Here is a 12706-nt window from a genome sequence, read left to right as displayed (position 1 = left end):
AGACAGTTGTCCCTAAATTAGAATGGCATAACTACTTAAGGAGCACAGTAAGAGCTTTGCAAAGGCTGGATACTGATGGTTTTAGATAAGTTTCTCAATATGGATTTGTTTTTATTCAGTTTTTTTTTTTTCAATTGGCTAATGTATACGTTCCACTTTAACTTTGGCTCTAACAAAACCATAAAAAAATTACCAGATCACTGGATTAAATTGGTTTTAATTAAGGTCATTTTTTAATGAGAATATTATTTTTTGTGATTTTTCGTCATAGACACTAAATTGTTCCAATATATAAACAACTATTTGGCATCAGATATTACCTTTATTGTTATCTTAAACCACGTAAGTTGTGTCATCAGTATACAAAATGCATCTTTCTACGTTTATACTTATACAAACCATTTACGAAAGTGATGAATACTAAAGGGTCTAAAATTGAACCCGGCGGGATGCCTGATACCTCTTTAATCTTGTTAGCAACATTTCATAAGTCATAAGTAGAGTTATATACAGGCGAAAATAAGTTAGCAGCAGGTGTAGTGTTACGACTTTTCCTAAAACTATGGTAGGGAGTCAATTAGGTGAGAATTTTCTTCAAGATTATGAAACATTGATTAGCTATTTTTTAGTTTTGACAGTATCGACAATAATGAAACTAGCTTATAACTTTCATTATGACTAATATCCTATTTCGTAAAAAAATATAAAACTATTGATAATTTTACGAGTATTTTTTAAACAATTTATTATGTTCCACACTTGACTCAAAGTAACATTTCAAAAGTGAGATTTTTATTTACTTTATGGTAGGAGATTTTGATTGTTGGAGTGGTGCTCCTTGCCTGTAAAATACCAGATGAACTTGCCTGCAGTTAAAAGTTTATTACTGTAACAACACTCAATTTCTCTTTTACTATGTATGATACCATATGCAACGGGTACGGTACTTGCATTAAACCAATTTAATTTAGTATCCAATTTGGTTGTAACTATGCATAATTTCTAGGAAAATATTTATTGAATAATTGGTTTATAACATTAATAAACTTACGAAACTTACCTTCAGTGTTAAACTGTCATGAGTTATCACCAAATGAATTTCTATAAAATTTTGATTACGTACTAACACTAATTTCATGAACACAATACATATAATCCAAAATTTTCTACTTATTCATAATTACTTTTTAAATCAGTTTTCCCCGACGTGCAAAAACATGATCAAAAAATAGCCATTGATTTTTTTAAATTTTATTAAATTGTCTTTGATAGAATTTTCGTCATGGCAGATTACTGATTGAAAATGCAACGATCAAAGAGAAACCTTAAAAAATCCATGACTGTCTTTGATCGTGTCTCTGTGGCAATCTCTATATTTTATTAAATAATACATTTCTAAGTGATTGCTTAAATAAAAAAACGGTCTAAAGTTATTTTAGTAGTTAGTATTTTATTTTTGGTGGAATAATAAGTCTCGGAGTTTCGAATTTTAATTTGAAATTGTAGAAAAAGCCTATTATGTAACAAGTTTATAAACCTCTCTAGCCACTCGTTTTTTAAACAGTCGCTCCGCTCCTAATCAAGCTCTACATTATATTTCAGATGTTTTAACAGACAAAAGTATGAAAATTTGAATCATTAATGAATGTAATAAATAAATGTAATAGGATATGTTTTTGAAATATTATATTTGTTGGCTAGTGATGTAACAAAAGGAAGTGTTTTCTCACTGATTAAGTAGAACAGCATTTTTGAAAAAATGTTTGATCCATTGTAAAGAACTTAAAGAAGCGTAGGAATACAATGGTGTGAATATTACCACAGTCAATAAAATTTTAACAGGTGCTCGGGTGTTGAGGGAAAGTTATAGTAACTAAGTTTAAAAATTCATAGCCCATCGTCGCACCTGTTTTATGTACAGTACATATTGAATTCTGACGTGATGTAATCATTTTTTAATTCTCGAGCATAAGCTAAAAAAGTATTGTTGTAATCGAGTCCATCGGGCGACTGGTTTACTAACCTTCCGAACTACTGGACCGATTGTTGTCAAATTTTGTACGTCCCAAAAATTGGCTAATTTTATAAAATCACATACGCCTGCACTTGTGGCACATGAATTCGTGTTGAGTTTTCCCCTAGGCATTTATATAGTGTTACGAAGGGTTGGTAATTTAAAATCGGCGTGGGTAAAACTCAACAATTTATTTCTCAAATTTACACGGCTAAGTATACACCGATTATGTAGAGAATAATTCCGACTGGAACGTATTTGACTACCACCACCGACGATGAGTCACCCATCATCGCCGCACATACTAGAAAAGCCGTAGACGTCGTACCGGGGCGGGCTATGAGATTATTTCATAACAATATATTTTTGGAAAAAAAATTAAAATTACATAACAATATTGTTGAATTTAATTTTCAAACTGCTAACCAAATGCTCTGAAATCTTGCAAACGTTTTAAGGTTATCGTCATCATGGTAAATCGTTAATTAAAAATTTATTCACTTATCCCCTCCCAAAAAATTTATGACGTCATCTCAAAATATTTCCGAATAAATCCTCTCTGAAATATGCACCTATCCAAATGCATATAGGAGTCCTTGAATAAAAGTTGATGACATCACAAAATCTTGTAAATGAAAAACTCACTTGAAACAAACGCGTACTTTACGTACATATCTATATTTTAAATTATCAAGGTTATCACAAAAAAATAAAATTCGCAAAGTCGAAATAATTTTTCGAAACATCCGGATTTATTTATCTTCGACGAATTTTTTTTTCTTAGATTTAATCATTTTTAGGTATCACAATTTTTCGTTTTTTCATTTTCTTTGATTTTTCTATTTTTCTTTTTTTTAATGTTTCGGTTTCATAATTTTTCGTTTTTTCGACTTTTATGTTTTCAATTTTTCGTTTCTTCAACTTTTCGATCAACAATTTTTCACTTTTGCAATTTTTTAGAATAACAATTTTTTTTTTTCGATTTTTTAGTTTTCAATTTTTCCTTTATTTTTTCAAGGTTTCTTCCGATGTAACAATTTTCCTTTTATTCAATTTTTCAAATTTTCATCTTTTGCTTTTTATTTTTCAATTCCTCAATTTTCATACTTCAAAATTTTTCATTTTTGCATATTTTGAAATTGTGAATGATCCAAATTTCCGATTTCTTTAATTTTTTCGATGTTCCGATTTTATAATATTTTGTTTTTTCAATTTTAGACTTTTTCAATTTTTAGGTATCTCAAGATTTAATTTTCCCCTTTTTCAATTTTTCGTTGCTTTAGTTTTTCAAGTCCTTGATGTCCAATTGTTGGATTTTTGTTTATATTCACTCCATATTTTTTCGTTTTTTCATTTTTGATTTTTAAGTATTACAATTTTTCTGTTTTTTGATTCGAAAAGTTGATAAATCGAAAAATTCAAAACAGAACAATTAAAAATCAAAATCTAAAAAAGTGGAAAACGAAAAATTGGAAAGAATCCAAAAATTGTAAAATGGAAAAATTATAGAATTGTCAAAACTGTAAAGTCGAAAAACTGTAACAGCGAGAGATGGAAACAACTGAAAAATTAAATATCCAGAAACTGAAAAATTAAAAATCGAGAATCTGAAAAATGGAAATATTTTAAAACCGTAAAATTGAAAAAGCGAAAAATTTTAATATATAATTACTATTACAATTTTAAAATGAAAACTAGAATAATGGCAAATCAAAAATTGAAGAAAAGAAAAACTGACAAATTGAGAAACTGAAAATCTATCATCGGAAAAACGAAAAATTAAAAAATCTAATAACAATTTCAAAAATCGAAAAATTGGAGGTGGAAGTACTGCAAATCAAAAAATTGAAAAATTCAAAAACTGAAAAATTTCACATTAAAAAAAAGGAAAACTTTGAAAAATTAGAAATTGAAAAATCCGAGACTTGGGAAATTGAAAAATTGAAAAATTTAGAAATAAAAATTCGCAGTTTGAAGAAACAAAAAAAATAATTGAAATTGTAAAAACAAAAAATTATAAAAATCGAAAAATTGTAAAAATAAATAAATTAAAATACCGAAAGGAAAAACTGTAAATCGGAATATTGAATAAATCAAAAAATGGAAAAATCTTAAAACTGAAAAATTAAAAAATAAGAAAGAAATAAAAAAAATAAAAAATTGGTCTAAAGAGTTTAGACAGTACTTCCCTCGCTGTCGGAAACTTGACGACTGCATGCCTATTGTGTTTTTTTTCTCATTACATTTTTGTAGTGGGAATTTAAAAAAAAATTGCGATGACGTCATCAACATTTTTGCAAGGACACGTATATCAGTTGGGATAGATGTAGTGTAATACTAAGAATAAAATTATTATATTCTCAAATTTTCGGGAAAATGAATTGGGTCGTTTGAATATTGATTTGTAATAATCAATAAAATAACGAAACAATTTACTCACGTATACCTACGTATCAGAGGCAACTGAAAATCGTGTATGTATAAACATTGTTAATTTAAGATGACAGGCGTAACAGCATACGTGAGAGCCAAACACAGAAACTGTAAACAAAACGACCGTCGGTTTTATTGCTTCGACTTCCGCTTATTATATAAAACATTGGGTTTTATTTTAATTCTTGACGGTGAAATTCACAATTGGTTGATTATAAACATGTCTATTTCACATTCGCGGAATCAAGTGAACGCATAAAACAAATGCAGGTCTGTAATGTTAAAGTCGATGTAAATAAGCGTGCTACCCTTATGTTTCAACCGAGTTTTTCCTTTAACAAATTTTGTGTCTACCAAATTGGGTTGGTTGGGGTGTAATACTAATAATAAGTGTTGCCTTTAATTTAATCAATAAAATAAATTGACTTCATTAATTTTTTTGAACCACCTCTTAAGAAAATCTAAAAAATATGAATGGAATGATAAATCACAAGTACAAACTCATCATATTTTTTGCATTTTAGATACGATTTATTCGGAAAACTTTTGAGCTGACGTCATCAGTTTTTTGTAGAAGATAACCAAATATATTTTGACTAAAAATTTATTATGCTCTTTATAACCTTAAAACATCTGCAAGATTTCAAAGCATTCGGTTTTGTAGTTCCTGATTAAATCAATAAAATAAATTTACGCATTCATTAATTTTTTTGAGTCACTCTGTATATGCAAATCCAAAAAATATGAATGGAGTGATAAATGACAAGTACAGGCTCATCATATTTTGTACATTTTAGATATGATTTATTCGGCAAACTTTCGAGCTGACGTCATCAAGTTTTTGGAGGGGATAAGCAAATATATTTTGACTAAACATTTATTATGCTCTTTATGACCTTAAAACATCTGCAAGATTTCAGAGCATTCGGTTTTGTAGTTCCTGATTAAATCAATAAAATATATTTACGCATTCATTAATTTTTTTGAGTCACCCTGTATATGCAAATCCAAAAAATATTAATGGAGTGATAGTTCACAAGTACAGACTCATCATATTTTGTACATTTTAGATATGATTTATTCCACAAACTTTTGAGCTGACGTCATCAAGTTTTTGGAGGGGATAAGCAAATATTTTTTGACTAAAGATTTATGATGCTCTTTATAGCCTTAAAACATCTGCAACATTTCAAAGCATTCTGGTTAGCAGATTAAAAATTAAATTTCAAAATGTTGTTTTATAATTTTGATTTTTTTTCCAAAAATCTGGACGTTTCGGGTGAAAAGTCGATTCAGAGTTGTAAACTACATGTGTAGGACTATGTTATTTTATACAATTGAAAACCCATTTACTATGTACAATTTTGAAGTGACGTCATCGCTTTAGTGGTGGGGATGATTCGACAAATTTTGGTTAGCGTTTTACCATCTACATGATATTCTTAATATAAGTACAAAATTTCACAACAATCGGTCGAGTACTTTCGGAGATTATCTGTCTAATAAAAATCCGTGACAACAGACGGACAGACGGACAGACGGACGGACAGACGGACAGACGGACAGACGGACAGACGGACAGACGGACAGACGGACAGACGGACAGACGGACAGACGGACAGACAGACGGAAATGGGAGACCTATTTCTTCGTCTTCTAGGGGTCATGAAAGATCGAGAAAACGTAAAAGTAGAGAGTCGGCCGACGGACTCGATTACAATACTTCCTTTGCTTACGCTCGGGAAGTAAAAAGGGAACGTTGGAAAATCGAAACGTTGTGAAAATAAACAAAATAAAAAACGGAAACGAAATATTTCAAATCGAAAATTTGAAGAAATGAAAAATAAAGAATCGAAAAATTGCAAAATTGAAAAATTGAAAAATTCAAAAGTTGGAAAATTGAGAACTGAAAAGTTAAACTTGAAAACTTTAAACTGCAAATCGAAAAACTGAAGAAACAAAAAAATGAAAAATTGAAGAATTGAATAATTCCGGTCAAAAAAACTACGTTAGTGTTATTTACGCCAGTTGTTTTAACTTTATAAGGTTATCAGGAAACAAAAATCGCAAAAACTTCTTATAACTTTTCAAAGAAGCGGGATTTGTTGGCTTGTACTTCAGGGGCGAGCGAAATTCTGTTGAAATAACCTTGAACTAAGTTTTTTGTGGAGGTAATAAAGTATTTTTGAAATTTATAAAACCGACCAGTTTTAATTAAAATATTTAAAAAATTGTGGTTATACCTGATATATCTTTTATGCAAAAGTATTAATGACTTATCTACCATTTAACAAAATATAAATTAATAATTGAACTTGTAAGTAGAGTTTTTATTAAAATATGTAATTGTTTAGATAATAGAAAATCTTGTCAATTTGAATTGTTTTAGTTTTAAGCTTCCAATTATTTTCCTCATAAGCTGCATTTATTATAACCAACAGCTTTTTTTATTTCCATACTTTCGCTTTATTTTTGGTGTACAAGGTTAATCACCAAAATTATTCAAACACGTTCGAGTCTTGTAAAAACATGTTCCTTGTAACAATTCAATGTCGAATTGCCCGAAGCATCAAAATTTTTGAATCTGACGTGATTATAACGATCTGCACATTCTCAAAGTTAACAAATCATTGTTTAAAAAAACTTAACCTTGCTTCGTAAAATAATCTTAAATTTGACACAGATGTATAAACAAGCTTTAAAACTAATTAATAAAAACTCGTACTACGTCAAACTTGTACAATTAAAACGCGACGAATACACAAAATAATTTTCAAATGAATTATTGATAATGAGTGATCATTTATCAAGTAATATTACTATTACGTGAGTCCTAGATGCTTTCTTGCGTCAAGGAAATTATGGTCAATTATGGTACGTAGACACTGTTTAAGTGTAAATTGGTACCAACTATTCGAAAATATAAAAAGTTTTCAAACCTTTAAACAGTTGGGTCGCACGACATGTTTATCGGAAAAATTAATTACAAAACTAATTGCTTTAATAAATTTTAAACTAAAAGCACCGAAATCTGAAATTATACTTTTTTTTTACTTATTGAAGGTTCAGCCTGAAGTATATTCAATCTCAGTATTTTTTTTTATTTTACCATAGTTTAAGTTGTAGATTTATTTTGATTGATATTTAAAGTATATATACTTTAAATTCGTTACTAAGAATCTTATTAGAACTGCGTTAAACATAATAGACATAAAAAACTCAACACTGTAATATACTACATAACTTTTAATTTAAAAACAATGATAATATAATAATTTAACATACCTTTGACAAGTAAGTACACTAGTGTGTGAAAAAAATAACTAACACCACTTGTTTCACTCTTTAAACATACTTCAAATAGTGCGCGTGGTACTGAGTTCTTTTTCAGCGCATTTAGTACTGTTCACCGGTCCGACACGCTTGCAACTGCGTTCCTTGTTGCCACAAACAGATTTTTACCATCCTGAACCTTCACTATCCACACTGCACATGTTAATTAAATCGCAACAATAAACAATGACTCGGACGAAACAATGTTAAAAACGCGTTTCTTCAAGAAGTTCGAAGAACTTAGTCACTCGATAATTTGTGAAGCAACTGAAGGTCGCAGTCTATATTTGTTGATAATTACAGAGTTTCTTGCCTTATTTCCTAAAAGCGCTGATTGCGTTAAGTAGTTTGTTTCAAAGGTACGCGAATTACAAAAAACAGGCCGAATTTTCGCAAGAAAATCGATTGACTGTCCGGGGAAAAATTTGTTTAGTACTAAAATGGAGGTTTAGAAAAATTCTGACACCTTTTGTTATAAAACGTCTGAAATTTAATACTGCTCAATACTAAAAACGATTAATGTTTATTCGGACAATATTTAATTTGCGTCAGGCGAATGCAGTGGCGTAGACCTAGGAAGTAGAAATTTCTAATGGCCCGAAGCATTTATTTAATTCCAAAAGTTAATAACATATGTTGTCATACATCACGAAACTACAAGAATATTGTCAAACTGACCAGTTTTATATTTAACGCAAATCGTTATCTACATATATACATTTATAAAAAATAGAGAATATCGTATTAAACCGAGTATCTTCAAATCATTTGCCTTATCAGCATACCACTAAAAAACTGACTCAACTTTACTGTTAACTTTACCATGAAAATTAGTAGATAATTTAAATTCGCAAAGTCGTGACTGTAATTCCTGTTGTAAAAGACGGCAAAGACCAAAGCCAGCTTTAAAGGTACGACCACTAACCGGTACTTTATATTGTTTGTCGTAAAATGATCTATCATAGAAAAATCAGTCAGTCGAAGGAATAATTGCAGGCATTTCATTTAATTGCAGATAATAACCACAACATTAGCATTTTTCTTAAGCAGTACCAGCTATTGTTTTGGCGTCCTGAGAAAAGGTACCTACATTGTTCTAAATACGTTACTGTGATGTAAGTTTTACGATAAGTTATGCAATGGAAATTTTAAATAACAATGGTGTGAAACTTTCCCACGGAAAACGTAACACATAAGTGTCCTCTTATATTCATATATGTCTAAAGTTAGAAGAAATAAGTAATTCAGCGGAATGTTGTTTTATTCATAGACATATTGTTTGAGTTATAATTTCATTTATTCAAATAATCCTTGTTTTTTAATTACAATTTTTATTGATACAAGATTTAGTTAATAATTTAGTGACAATTAATGATTGTTTTTAATCAGTAATACTTATCTAGTATTTGTAAATTTTATTGATGACCAGTAAGGAAAGTAAACAAGGCGTTCTGCTATAATGCTGTACAAATTAAAATTAAAATGGAAAAAATACAATTTAAAACCGAAAGTTACAGTACATATTGTTAATCATTTTAAATTAAATTAAAATACCTTAACCTAACAGAAAAGTAGAAAAATACACTCACATTTAAAGTTTGCACGCTTGAAAATCCTCTATAGAGTGTACGCTTTGTTTATTAAAAGTGTTTAATTGTGCGTGAAAATTTCCCTAATGGCAGTTGCTTAATGCTGACAGAAACGTTATTAAACATTTTTGGCCCATAATAGTTTATAGCATTTCTACATTTCCCTAAGCGATAAAATTCAGTAATAATGTCATTTTTACTTCCCGAGCGTAAGCGAAAGAAGTATTGTAATCGAGTCCGTTGACCGACTCTCTACTTTTACGTTTTCTCGACCTTTCATGACCCCTAGAGTACGAAGAAATAGGTCTCCCATTTCCGTCTGTCTGTCTCTCTGTCCGTCTGTCAGTCTGTCCGTCCGTCTGTCCGTCTGTCTGCCGTCACGAATTTTTATTAGACAGATAATCTCCGAAATTTATTTTTATTTATATTGGAAATATCATGTCGATTGTAAAGCCATAACCAAAATTTGTCTAGTCATCCCCAATAATGTGATTACGTCACTTCAAAATTGGACATAGGAAATGGGTTTCAAATTGTCTGAAATAAAATAGTCCTACACATGTAGTTTATGATTCCGCATTGAGTTTATACGCAAAACGTCCAGATTTTTGGAAAAAAAAGTCAACATTATAAAAAACATTTTGCATTTTAAAGTTATGATAAGTATAATAAATTTTTAATCAAAATATATTTACATATCCCTTCCAAAAAAGTGGTGACGTCAGCTCAAAATTTTATCGAATAAATCCTATCTAAAATGTCCAAAATATGATGAGTCTGTATTTGTGATTTATCATTCCATTAATATTTTTTGAATTAATACAGGGTGACTCAAAAAAGTTAATGAATGTATGAATTTACTTTATTAATTTAATCAGGAACTGCAAAACAGAAAGCTATGAAATCTTGCAGATGTTTTCATAAGCATGGTAAATTTTTGATCAAAACGTATTTGCTCATCTCGGATGCAAAATTGATGACGTCACCCCAAAATATTGCTGAATAAATCCTATCTTAAATGTACAAAATATAACGAGTCTATCTTTGTGATTTATCATTGCATTCATATTTTTTAAATTTGCTTATACAGGGTGTCTCAAAAAAATTAATGACTGAGTCAATTTATTTTATTGATTAAATCAAGAATTGCAAAACTGAACACATTGAAATCTTACAGTTTCGAAATTATTGTAAGCATTGTAACTTTTTAATCAAAATATATGTGTCAATCAACCCCAAAAAATTGATGACGATGATATAATGAGTTTTTACTTGTGATTTATGATTGCATTCATATTTTTTATTGATCAAATTAAGAACGAGTCACCCTATTTTCCCGAAAATGTGAAAATACAAATGTCTTTAGTTAATAAGAATTATGTATTTAACAATGATATTAAAAATATTTTGTCGATTGTACCAACTCGTTCAAAAAGCACAAATTTCTACGTGACATTCTTCCGATGTATAAACATAAACACTTTCACGTTGTTTTTCTTATAATTCAAGGATAAGCTGAGGACGTACAGTAATGGAGTCCATCGGGCAATTTGGACTTTCATATTTTTTCGATATTTCATAGCTAGACAGGGCCATAGATGGGCTGTTGCCTAGGCTAGGGAGCCTCCCCTAGATCTAGACAAGTTATAATTGACCAAATGTGAATCACAACAACGAAAATCAAAATAAAATGTAGTGTTTTATTCAATAAGTGGAAGTCAGAGTAATAAAAAAGTCTGGACCGTCGGCAGTGTGATCCGGTTATTGCAATTCGTAGGAAACATCTTTTAGTTTAGTCTCTGTTTCACTCTCACGTCTGCAGGTTGATAAGTGTTATCGCTATTTGTCTTAAATTACGAATACAATAAATGATTTTCAATTCAGTCTTTAGTCGCACATCTTTTATTTATTACCAGTGTTGGGGACAGATACTTTTAAAAGTATCTAGATACACATATAGATATATGGAAGATAAAAGTATCTAGATACAGATTGTTTTCGATTTTTTCGAAATGTATCTAGATACAGATACAAGAAAACATATACTTTTTGAAGGTTTGGGGAATAAAATAACTGAAAACATGTTTATGTATTTGTTTATGTATTGGTTAGTGAATTTTTTAAAATTAACAACATATCAAACGTATTGTCACCTAAATTATTTCTTCTTGGTGTCAGAATTTGGTTTCCGCTACTAAACACTCGTTCCACAGGTGCAGAAAAAGGGATTGTGGTATTAAATTTAAAAAATAAACATTTTACTGTAGCATAGTTATTCAAGACTGAAAAATCTTTTCTTTTTTCCTGCAAATAGGCCATCGCTTCGTAGTTTGATGTGTCGCAAATTGTGCAATATTTATTTTGTACGCTTAAAAAGAATATTTTTTTTTTTGTTTTTATTCCCATACTAGAGTGTAAAAATTGTGTTTGAGTATATCTAATAATTATCTCCAGCATTAAAATTACTATTTCAAAAGAATACGGGAAATGATTATTCTGTGCTGAAGCTCTGTTGTCGGCAACCTGTCATAAATTATTATTCTTCAATATCGGCTTACGATGTTTTTATGGCCATGTCCGGTAATCGTCTATCCCGGTGCGGCAGGTATATACATTTTAGGAAGAATCGCTGGTTCCGTTTAAGGCAAAATAAGTACAATTTCTTAGAAACGTATTTAAACCCCTTATAGCCCTCAAAGGCTGCCTGGCAGGTCGGAATCACCAGAGTGCAACTTTAAATTTCCAGATTTTTGTTGAAACTCATTTTATTTTAATCTCGTTTCACGATTTTTGAGAATATATCACGATAAATTATTCTACCGAGGGTTGTAAAAATATTAATTTTATTGCCCAAGATTTACACTTAAACATAATCGGCACATTCTAGGGCAAAACGGACCTACCAAGCCCGCCTTGCGTTAGGTCCAACAATGAAAAAGTGAAGAAATGACACATGTGGCAACAGGAAAAGATGCTACATTTGTCTGAAAAATAAAGATATAAAACAGTAACAAATATGCGATTTATGCCAGAGAAATGTATGTATTGAACATTCGATTAGTCGATTACAGAACTAATTTGTGCTAATTGAAAAGATTAATAATTATGTAACACGCAATTATTATTTTCTAAAAATAATAACATACCTTAAACAAATATTTTTACTATTAAAATTACTCTTATTTGATAACACAAATACACAAAATCAAATCTCTTAATTTTTCGAAAGAGCTGGATTTGACAAACTGTACTTTATGGGCGAGGGAAGTTCTCTCGAAGTAATCTTCGACCAATTTTTTCATTTGTATTGACGTAAAATACGCCTGTATGCAAAGAG

The 12706-nt window shown here is 29.9% G+C and overlaps 1 protein-coding gene across 1 annotated transcript in view; it reads right to left on the bottom strand.

Annotated features, from left to right (window-relative positions):
- LOC135130190 (retinaldehyde-binding protein 1-like) overlaps positions 1-7931 on the bottom strand; it is a 50907-nt gene extending 42976 nt beyond the window's left edge. Inside the window, exon 1 of the mRNA XM_064057546.1 lies at positions 7733-7931. The gene's annotated coding sequence lies outside the window, so the exon portion shown is untranslated. The remainder of the gene's footprint in view (positions 1-7732) is intronic.
- Positions 7932-12706: the final 4775 nt, after the last annotated feature.

Source organism: Zophobas morio, unplaced genomic scaffold (genome assembly GCF_036711695.1).
Source record: "Zophobas morio isolate AGI-343-1 ecotype UQ-CSIRO unplaced genomic scaffold, CSIRO_AGI_Zmor_V1 ptg000017l, whole genome shotgun sequence".
In the NCBI taxonomy this organism is placed as follows: Eukaryota; Metazoa; Arthropoda; class Insecta; order Coleoptera; family Tenebrionidae; genus Zophobas; species Zophobas morio.
The sequence above is the reverse complement of the archived record's forward strand: the minus strand, read 5'-3'. Positions and strand labels throughout refer to the sequence as shown.